Raw genomic sequence first — 9,104 nt, 5'->3', positions numbered from 1 at the left:
CTCCAGCTACTCCAGACATGTCCTCCAAACACATCAGGTTAATTAGTGATTGTAAACTGACCATAGATGTGAATGCTTAATTAGCTCTCTTAATATGCCGTGGGTCTACCAGACCCACTGCATATTTAGAATCTTAAAATGTTTAACTTTGTCGCAGTTTCAAGGAGTACAGACCATATTATTAGATATTTTATCTCTGTTCGGGCCCAGCACCTCCTGATCAGGATGATTTTCTAGGTGTCATCCAGGATGAAAAGTTTTTAAAATTACTGGTTCCTTGGAGCCTGCTGTCCAGGCAACCAAAGCCATGTTAACAAGTCCCATGATCAAGAAGCGGGACTAATCAAATTTGACTTGGAAGACCATTCCAGTTTCTTCTTATCAAGATTAGCAGGAAAAACACCTGGACAACATCCAGGTAGGTAGTACTGGGCAAGTCCCCTCACCCACATTGGCTCCAGCTGACCACCACATACCTATTGGGTAAAACCCAAAGGATTGGGGATTAGGACATTTTTTATGAGAGAGCTGAGGCAGACTTCCTGTATAGGGGTTTTGCAGGCCCTGCAGATTGACAGTGTGATAAATGATAAAGCAGTTCCCAGACAGGCAGAAGGCAAAATATTAGGGAATGTGTGGGATCAGACAGGTGTTGGTGCTTGAAATGGAGCAATGCTGTGTGTGAAAATAGGAAGCAGGATGACAAAACACAGGCATGCTATAAACACACAAATACAAACAAATACACCCCCTCCCGTCCAGTGTGTCAGTGGGACCGAACGCCTTACTATATCTTAAAGTGAGCAGTGCCATATTCCAACATTACACGATGGGAGTCAAGCACCAATTTCCCCTTGTGAGTCACCGGGCGGTTAGCCAGAATCCCTCCAAGGTTGGCTAAAAGTCTTGTTCCATGAACTCCTCCCACATCAGAGTTTTGCTACAGCTACTTCAAGAGCTACACTCGGCTTTCATAGTTTTCTTACATACAACATATACATGAGCACTTTGGAAAACCTTAGTTTCAGTTTCCGAGGATTTTGATGTGATTACTGGCCAGATTTTACACACTTCAAACATATTTATTTCATTCATATTTCATGAACTGATTCTGGGCATAGGTGTGCTTTATACATAAAGGTGCTGAGACTATAGGTCATCTGCATTCATGCAGTAAAGTGATATTTACAGATCACTATCACTGTCAACTCCAGAGAGGGATTGACTTATAAATGCAGTTATGTTGGGGAGTTGGCCCTCAGGATACAGCATGTCTCAAACTGTAACATGAGGAAAATCCCAAGTCAAACAGGTCTGAACTTTCTGAACAGTGGTTTTTCTTTTGCCATCACTTGAGTTTGGAGTCAAAAACATTGAGACGAAAATACTGGGTGCATGGTGCTTTACTGTATGAAGGCATGATTCGGCAAAAAACAACTTTAAAGCCAAAATTCCTTCTCTCTGCTCAAACATGTTCACTGCATCTGCAACAAAAGCTGCTTCTTTGGCATTTGCTATTAACTCCATTGCATAATGCATGTTACTGACTGTTCTCCTCTTTTGGTTTATGGATGTTTGGTGTATGCTGCCATGATTAGAGGGAATTTTAAGGCCTTTGCTATAATTTTCAGTTAGATTTTCTAAGTACATCGGTAAACTCATTCAGGTGAGGATACGTTTTGCCTTGGTGTGAGTGCGAGCTGAAACATGCCAGTGCTCATTAAGTAGCTGTGAATCAGTGAGTAAAGGTATTACAATATCAGACAGGCTGCTACTTGGTTGGTATTAAATAAAAAAAAGCCTGATAAATGATATTTAACTTAACCCTTTTTATTATAACATGAAACAAAGTGGAAAAAATGAAAAGTGAGTCCTTTGGATACTCTGCATCACCTTCTACAGCCTGTCTTTGTTAGGCTCTAGTAAGCAGGTTAGCTTGCTAACTAGCTTCCAGTGTTCTTCCTTTACTGGCATGACAACCATTAAAATAAAACCTTTCTATATTATAACTCCAGAGTCTCTGCTGTCAGCTCACTTTTACATTGTCTGGGTCTGTGCAGCTGCAAGACGTTCTGCTGCAACACCCCCAAAAGCCCCAGCTGTCTTCATCTCCAAGCTGTCTGAGATGCTTACCTTTGTATGTCTGACGCCCTCCACACTCCTTGTGAATTTTATATTTCACATCTATACTGACTCTCACAACTACCCTTTGCTGCAGAAATGTCACTCTTAGACTGCTTTAGCATTGGTCACCATGTTTAAGACCCCAAAGATCACACACTGGAAGGATATAGCCCCTTCCGACCTGCACTATATTGACCTCGCTGTCTCTGATCATCATGCCATCTTTTTCTCTGTTACTGTTCTCCCGCCCAGTGTCAGGTGTATCATCGCATACAGGAACATAAAGTCTCTCGCAAGTCACTGGGCTTGGCTTGACCTCTGACCCTCCAGAGCACAATGTGGAAGGGCACGCTACGGTTCTGTGTTGTCTCTGTGCCTTGACTCTGTGGTCCCTTTAAAATCACAACAAATCCAAAATCTCAAACTCCCATCTTCATCCTGCTCTCAATTCCCAATATGAAGGCCTTTGGTTTGGGTTAAATGCACCTTCATCCACAGAAACTATACAAAAAAAACCTAGTTTATAGGTGTTATTAATGAATATGCTCAAGGCTGAAACTTCCCCTCATGTTTGCTTTCCTGTCTCAAAGTGTTCTGTTTACTGAACTTTTAAAACATTCGTTTTCACTTCATTAAAAAAAATGTATGCGTGTCCTTAATTTAAATAGATGGAATGTATTAATATAGCACTTTGCTCATCTCATCCATGATGGCTGACACTAGAATCTCGTGGCCAAGATTCCAGCTCAAGTTATGAAAGCTCAAAAGGATTTAGACAAATACAAACCCTGATCTCAAAATAAAACAAAGACACTTGCCACATGTTGAGGAAAAAAGACATGATGAGTCTTTGTCAGCGCTGTGGTGAAAATCGCCTGAAATGCATTTGTTTTCCGGCACATTTCTTCACTCTTCTTCCAGAGAATAACGGTTTACATTTAAATGCGTCATAGCGATACAGACATTACAAAATCCTTCAAACTTAAATTAAATCACATGATTGTAACAAAACAGTGTCTCCTGCTATGAAGAAAAAAAGTAAGGTGTGTTGACTGTACTGTCTTTTGCTCTGTCCAGTTCACCAGTCGCTATATGTGGTGTACATAGTTACGCCACATATAGTCTTCTCTGTCATTTCCATTTCTAAAGGATAGAAGTTATTAACAATCATTCAAGATCAGGTCTCTGGATAGATCAGACCTTGTGAAAATATGAGTTTCTTTTGTCTGATGCTTGGTGACATACATGTACATCCTAAACGTAATTATTTGTAATCACCAAGATTATTAACTGAAACTAAAACCAGAGGTGAAACAGCATTTAGTTAAGTAAATTGAAATAAAGTAAAATAACTAAAAACTAAAAAAAAAGTAGGAAATATTTCCTTCAAGTATCACAACTTCCTCGATGAAGCATTGATAGACACGATGTTGTGAGACTGGATGTTTACAAGTCTGCGATTCGACTGCTTTTAAAAGGTTCACTGTTTTTATTGTAATACCTGTGCTTATTTTCTTTTGCCTCTGACATATCCTCCAAACATTAATAATTAAAGTTATAAGGCGAGTAAACACGTGAGTTTAAGAAAATACCATTAGCCAATGATACGTTTAGGGGAAAACATGATATAGCTCTGCGTCCAGCTGGTGAGCTGTCCAGAGTGACCTGTCCCCCGCCTTTTGCCCCATGGTAGCTGGGAAGCTGATAAGCATAAGTGAGAGCAAATGGATGTATGGATGGATGGTTGGACACATAAACACATAAGCACTCCTGCATTTGCTCAATTAGGTGGGGATTTGATATATTATCAATCAATCAATCAATGAATCACAAAAGAAGGGTAAAGCCAACCAGTTCAAAAAAGATGACTGAAAACTAAATAAACTAACTGTAAGAGTTAGTATTAAATTTGTTCCCCTAGGTTGTTTTCTTAAGAAGAGAAAACTCAGTTTGTTGGAGCAGGGCATGTCTGTTCATGTTGCTGAGTAAATATGATACCCTAAGCTGAAGTGTCTTAACAGCAGAGAATGAGGCACTGTGTGTTCCTTCATTCTGCCGTTGTGCTCTGACACCATAAAACAGAGTCAAACTAAACGCCACAGACATCTACAGTGGATCAAAGACAGCAGGGTGGTACGTATAGATAGACTTGTTTTAGCCCATGTAGTAGCTCTCTGTGCTTGGCTTTTATCTGATTCCTCTCATGTAAAAAACATTGATTTTCATGCAGGTTAAAATGATGGCTTTCTTATTTACTGAATGGAGACATGTTACTGCCTTGGTTTCTATTTTCTGGCTAGCTGCAGCAGAAGGTAAGTCTTTGTTTTGAGTTTTGAACAGTGCTTAAAAAGAAGTTCTCACGGGAACTTTTTTTTTTTTTAAGATAAGATAAGACTTTATTGATCCCACAACGGGGAAATTTTTGCGTCACCTCAGCTCAAGTACAGATATATGAAGGAAATACAAAAATACAATTAAGTACAATCAATGAAAAAAAGTAAGATAATACACTATATACAATGGTAGCATACACAGTATGTGATTATGGATATAGTTGGAAATAGGGAAGACATAAACTATATAGCTTGGAAGGTCATGGAAGGTCCATTATGCATGAAACAGTATAAAGACAGTATAAAAGCCTTCCACCTCCAACTGAGGTAGTAAACTTTACTCCATAATATTTGTCTCTAAGTCAGTTTCCTGTATTTCTGGTAAACTATACCAAACTGGTCTTCTTGCCAGTGAATACAATAAAAATGACCCAATAACTGAGGACGGTATTTATCAAAGGTGTGATCAACCTAATCCCATTCATGCTGTTGATATTGCGGAAAATACTTTCCTGGCATATGGAGGCATTTTGATAACCATGTCTGGGAGAAGAAGAGCATCATCTGCAGATTAGCAACTAACTTGACGGCTGACAGTTTTTACGATGTCCTGTAAAATCTGGATCGTAACATTATGTGTAGCATCCTTGGAAGTATAAGTGAATGCAACTTTTCTGCAGAGCCTCAAGAACTGACAGTAGTTAGCTAAGCTTAGCTTGATGTCGATAAAACACAGTTAAACAAAGCTAGTCTGACACATGGTAATATTCTGCAATTACAACAAAAAATAAATAAATAAATAAACTAAGTGTAAAATTGTGTCTCTGGGACATCAGCCGAGTACATTTTTGTGATCTAATATCAACATAAAGTCTCTATCGTGCCTTTTAGTGACAATAATGAATATGTTAGGTTTCAGATGAACAAGATTCGAATGCAGGATTCAAAGAAAAACTCTATTCAGGTTGTCAGGAGTCCAGAACAGAAATCCAGAATGAGCCAAAACAAACATCAAGCAAGGATGGATACGCTGATGCTCTGACAAGGGCTGAAGAGAGACGACTATTTAAACACAATGAGGGCTAATCAGGGGAAGGGGACACAGCTGGAAGAAAACTAGACACAATATAGTCATAAAGACAAAACATAAGTGAAATTAAAAGTAAGATACACAAATGCACAAAGTAAAACCGAAAATACCAGGGGAATTACACACAAAGATAAGAAACCTCAAGCAGAGAAGACCCAGGGGCAGACTAGACTTATAAACTGAAATGCAAGAAAAACACAAGAAACCAGATATAAATAACTCCAAGATTAGCAATTCAAAATAATGTAAAATATTAATAATATGAAAACTCAGCTTAATGATAAAAAATCAAAAACGAGAGCATGACATTTTATTTATTTATTTTTACAGTTTTTAGTGGGTGGATATTATCTGTTTCACATTATCGACTAACAATTAATAAATTCAAATTTTAAAAAATGAGAATGAGACGAGAGAAACACCCTTCAGCCATGTTATGAGTGTTGATGTTTGTCCATCAGAGGGCACTCAGCAACGTCCCTGTTAGCAGTACATGAGCGCAAGTAAATAAGTTAATACACAAAGGAAATGTTTGGAGAGTCTGTGTCTGAAAAGAAAAAGAATTACTGAATGACAAATCACCAAAAATCAGTATTTGGAACAGCTAAAAGACAATTAAAAACTATTAATAACAAAAATCAAAAGAATAAAGTAAATAAAACTAAAATTACCAGAAAAAAACCCACATTCTGTCATCCTGTGCACTCAGAGTCAGCAGCTGATTTATTAACTTAGCATCAAAACGAGGAAAATCCAGTTGTGTTTAGTAGCCATTCAACAACTCTATTCCTTCAGCTGCTTATTTTATAGTTTATAGTTTTTATTACTTTTAACAGGGACATGTAATAAAGAGGTATCTGTTCCTTATCTGTGCTAAGCTAAGCTAACAGCCTGCTGGTCTTAGCTATCCTGGTACAAACTTAAAACAAGAAAGTGGCTTAAATTTAGCATTTACAAAGTCACAATCCTAAATCTTGTTTCCAGGCAATACTTCGATACATTTTCCTGAAATCCAATTAAACTCTAATCCAGACAGTGAATTCCCACTGAAGACTATTTCTAGTAAATATTTTCATTATAAATAAGCACTCTTTTAAGGATGACAATTATTAACTAATTAAAACATTGCTCCTGTTAGCATATTGAGCTAAAACATGGTAAATGGTAAATGGCCTGTATTTATATAGCGCTAGTCCCTAAGGACCCCAAAGCGCTTTACATATCCAGTCATCCACCCATTCACACACACATTCACACACTGGCTAAAACATGACTAAAAACGTTCAAGTATGTAACTTGAACAACTGATAACACTATGTCCTCTCTCTCTCTTTGGTATTTCAGCCAACCAGAAAATAGAGTTGAAGACTTTGCCCAACATCACAGCACAGCTTGGACAAAATGTGACACTGACATGTGAAACCAACTTAGATTCATCAAGTATTAAGCACTTGTCCTGGTTATTTCCTAGTAAAAATCAATCTATGTGTCAATATGATTATGGAAACACTGTGCTTGAGAACAGATGTGAAGTAATAAATGGGACTTCACTCGTCCTGAAACTCATCAACGTAAGCCCAGCTGATCAGGGATCATACATGTGCAAGCTACGCTCCAAAGTGGGAACACAAGAAAATATCTCTACTGTTACAGTCCAAGGTGAGCTCACTTTAAATAGGTGGTAACAAATTTGTGATTTCTTTTTATTCATTCTAAGAGCCTTTTGTCTTTACAGAGTCTTCCACAAGTTCTCCAGAGGACATCTCCACGACTCTCGGTCAACCGGAAACTCCTGGACCTCACAAAACAAGTTCAGGGTCAGGAAATTTGGTGCAGTCGATGTATATAATGGTGGGAATCATCATAGTGAATCTTATTATGTATTGTTAATGGAACAAAAGTGTCCATTTCAGAATTTTATATGACTCATTTTTAATGTGAACAGCTATAAGTTGCAGGTGGTCGTGCCCCGGAAGCTCAAAAAGAGAATTTTTGAAATTCTTAGCAAATCTTTATCTTGAGAGAAGGATTGTAAAATCACAGTTTTGCTTAAATCTGGACTAATGAAGTGCTGAATGTCTTCATTTAAAAAATCACAGCACTGATTGCTGAAAACTCCCCACTTGATGGCAGCACAGCATTTTCTTTCCCTTGTCATGTGAAGCAGAGGCACAGTACACTTGCGCATTCGGCAGGAGCAGACTGAATAACTTTTATCACAAGTATCTAATTATTCCAGAAAACATGAACAGGTGAATTCACAGGCAGAAAAATCTCCACATTGCAGAAAATCCAGCTTCATTTTCACTCTTGTTTTACTGGCAGTTTGATGCTGACTGTGAAAAGGAAGGTTTGTATGTCACACCGCCACAGTCACATTTACTCAAATACTGCATAGAATTATTTGCTTGTCTGTTAAAAGTCATAATGTTATGTTATCATTTTTTATTTCCATATTACATTCAGCTCACAGTAAATGTGTAGTGATATGTACTCTAAGCTAATGTGCAGTGGATGATGTTGAGTCTTGCTTGGACACTGGATTTAGGGGGACTTGTATATAGGGTTGGAACTTTTTTAACATTTTTATTATACTACGCTTAAAAAAACGTGAAATGCTGTAAATGTGATGAACAATGTGTAAACCTTTTGAGAATAAAGCAACTAAACACCCCCCTGGTGCATTAGCATATTTGACTTGACATACCGTACACTCCGACTGTGGGTGTACATCTGCTGCTGCGACGCACGTGTTTGCTCTGCTATCGTGTGACTGCATGCGAGAGGTTTGTTTTGTCTTACGGGTTTCTCTGCTTGGTGGGAAAAGACAGAAAGAGCATTCTGTTTTCAAGCTTTTTATCTTAATTTCTTTTCTTCCTTCGACTTTTAACACAAGAGCAGGAGTTTCCACTGGAATCGGATGAGTCTCAACAAATAACAAAAAGCCATTAACATAATATCAGCAGTCAGTGAGGAATGTTACATTCTGAGAAGTTACGTAAATAATAAAAAAAGTAAATATGCTTCACAAAAACTCTCAATCCCAGGGCAGATATGTCAAAATAATAAGAGCTGATGCTGAGTAGACACGCAGCACAGATTAGTTTCAGAGGGGAGAACACAGGCAAGAGATAAAAGGCTTACTTAAGATCAATGAGACAGCAAAGCAGGCAGTAGAACTTTTCAATAAGTGCGAGTGTGTGAACACGTGCGTGTGTCTGATCAGGTACTCAGTGAATACAATCTATAGCTTTCATTTACATCTAATTTTTCAATGGCACACTTTGGGAAATGCAAACACAGCTGTGGATCAGCATGCAGCAGCGCTGTGTGTTCTTTAATCTACAGACTGATTTTGTGGAAGGCTCACAGAGGCAGAGGGAGAGTAGCTTAGGGAAGAGCCGGAGTCAAAGGGAATGGTTTCATGGAAAAAAACCCAACAACAATTCTGATGAACGCAGATTAGTGTCAAACAAACTTTAAGCATGTAAACCGCCTTATGCACTTCTCGTGAACCAGTTAGGTGCTGGTGTGTGGGAAAAAACTTAAAACTGCTC

The 9,104-nt window shown here is 38.3% G+C and overlaps 1 long non-coding RNA gene across 1 annotated transcript; it reads left to right on the top strand.

Annotated features, from left to right (window-relative positions):
* The first annotated feature begins 4,130 nt into the window (after nt 1-4,130).
* LOC146575866 (uncharacterized) lies at nt 4,131-7,517 on the top strand. The gene is made up of 4 exons (XR_014892181.1): nt 4,131-4,257; nt 4,355-4,436; nt 6,892-7,206; nt 7,283-7,517. It is a non-coding gene; the product is annotated as an uncharacterized LOC146575866 (long non-coding RNA).
* Nucleotides 7,518-9,104: the final 1,587 nt, after the last annotated feature.

This window comes from Mchenga conophoros, linkage group LG4, assembly GCF_057382185.1.
Source record: "Mchenga conophoros isolate Kocher_MC1m ecotype Shallow Benthic linkage group LG4, M_conophoros_male_GT1.1, whole genome shotgun sequence".
NCBI classification, from domain to species: Eukaryota; Metazoa; Chordata; class Actinopteri; order Cichliformes; family Cichlidae; genus Mchenga; species Mchenga conophoros.
Note: the sequence above shows the minus strand (reverse complement) of the source record. Positions and strands in the feature narration are given on the sequence as shown.